General features: G+C 43.0%; 1 pseudogene; it reads left to right on the top strand.

Moving 5' to 3' along the window:
* Positions 1–830: 830 nt before the first annotated feature.
* Positions 831–1,477, top strand: LOC136176383 (ATP synthase subunit d, mitochondrial pseudogene; annotated as a pseudogene).
* The last annotated feature ends 809 nt before the right edge of the window (positions 1,478–2,286 follow it).

A 2,286-nucleotide genomic window follows, 5' to 3' on the forward strand; every position in this document is an offset into this window, starting at 1 on the left:
CCAGAAGAATACATTCCTTCTGACGCCACAATGAAAAAACAGAACACTAAGAGGGAAAATACGAACACTGGAGGATTTTTGCAAGACTTCCAATACATCAGGTTGCACTGATCATTAGAGAGCAAAGGATTATGGTCTATATGATGGGAAGGAAAAATCTCAGATGAAAGAAATATATAATGTTAACATACAAATGTTAAATATATAATATACAAGGTTAACACCTAATTTTATACAAACAGATTTTCAATAAATGTCTCTTGAATTGGGGAGAGGGGATTGGAGAGAAAGTCAAACAATACATTGGTTTCATGGGCTGGGAAGCTTGAGACTAAACTTTGTTGAAGGGCAGAGAATGCCTCTAAGTTGCTATCATTAAAAACCACCTGTTCAATAATTCTCTTCTTTAACCTAAAGAAGGTTGTGGACCCTTATTTGTCTGTTAATATGGGCAGGAGTGCACATGCTAAGTCGCTTCAGTCATGCCCAACTCTTTGCAACGCTATGGACTGGAGCCCCCCAGGCCCCCCTGTCTACAGGTTTCTCCAGGCAAGAAGACTGGAGTGGACTGCCACGCCCTCTTCCAGGGGATCTTCCCAACCCAGGGATCGAACCCGCGTCTCTTGAGTCTCCCGAATTTGCAGGCAGGTTCCTTACTGCTAGTGCCACCTGGGCACGAGCACCTGGCTGAAAATCAGATCATTTCTTAATTAATTCAAAATTCAACATCCATGAAACCATAATTACATGTCACATGCTTCAGCAGATATTTCTAGAGGTTGTTCAGAAGGTTTAATGTCCTTGGCCAGAGAAGCCCATCAGTGAGAAGAATGTCGCAGTAACTGGGGACAAGCCTAGGAGGAAAGAAGGGGTGTGAAGGCCGGAGTGCACCTGAAAGCAGGGCGCACCTTGTCGGGGTCCAGCCCCAGGGCCTCCTGGCAACAGAAGTGGCAGTGAAAAGACTTGGGTTCCTGGGCTAGGGTCTGCTTGTCACGAAGGTCTCAAGCTGGTAGGCAGAAACTTGCTCTAAAAACCACTGACTGGGTAGTTTTGGGGGAGATCATATCCTGAAAGCAGAAGGCCACGACGAACTCTCTGAAGTCCTGGGGTGGGACTCTCACCTCCAGGAAGACCTGAGAAGCCATCTGCCACTGACTAGGCTTACTACAAGGCCAATGTGGCCAAGGCTGGCTTGGTAGACGACCTTGAGAAGCTTAAAGCCCTGAACTTTCTGAACCAGAAAATAAGTATACTGCCCAGGTGGGCGCTCAAGAAAAAGATGATGTGAAAAACTGTGCTGAGTTTTTGTTTCTCTCAAAGACCAGGAACAAAGAACATGAGAAAGAGCTGGAGAAGATGAAGAACATTAATTCCATTTGATGAGACAACCACTGAGGATTTGAATGAAGTCTTCCCAGAAACCAAATTAGACAAGAAGTATCCCTACTGGCATCTAAAGCCTACTGCAAATTTATAAGCTTGAGTCTATGAGAAAGTTCTGGCCTCTGGCCCTTGAATTATAAAATCTGGGCATTAAAAATAACTATATACTGGCCAAAAAAAAGGTTTCATGTCAACACCTTGTGAACACATGTATTTAAAGAAAGCTCGATTTCATTGTAGTAATTTAGAAAGTTCTATTCTTAATTCTCTCTTGAGTTCTTCTTCAACCTGAGGTTTAGCAATAGGTGACTCAGAGCTTGGGAGGAGAGCAGGAAATCTGAAATGCCTAAATGCAGAATGGTCATCATAAAGTTGTTGTGTTTTGTTAACCTGCCCCTCAGCCTTATACACAGAAGCTGTGCTAAGTCGCTTAATCGTATCCAACTCTTTGTGACCCATGGACTGTAGCCCACCAGGCTCCTCTGTCCATGGGATTCCCCAGGCAAGAATACTGGAGTGGGTTGCCATTCCCTGCTCCAGGGGATCTTCCTAACCCAGGGATCAAACCCAGGTCTCCCACACTGCAGGCAGATTGTTACCATTTCAGCTATCCGGGAAGCCCTTGAGTAGTCATGAATTTCAAGGCAACAAGGATGAGAGTCTGGGGCATAAAATGAAATGCTAAATAATCGAGGTAATAGAAATTCTGAGCAATTTGATAGTGATGGTTCATCCTATAGTGTGAGCTGGCAGCCACATAAGAATATAAAAAATGTTACAAAATATTTAGTAATACTATATGGATATATACTTTTGGAAGTTAATGATTAGTAGCATGTTTACCTACTATAATTACAGTAAGTTAAAGTATAATTGTTAGGTCAGTACAATAGTAAGAAGCTG

This window comes from Muntiacus reevesi, chromosome 10, assembly GCF_963930625.1.
Source record: "Muntiacus reevesi chromosome 10, mMunRee1.1, whole genome shotgun sequence".
Lineage (NCBI taxonomy): Eukaryota > Metazoa > Chordata > Mammalia > Artiodactyla > Cervidae > Muntiacus > Muntiacus reevesi.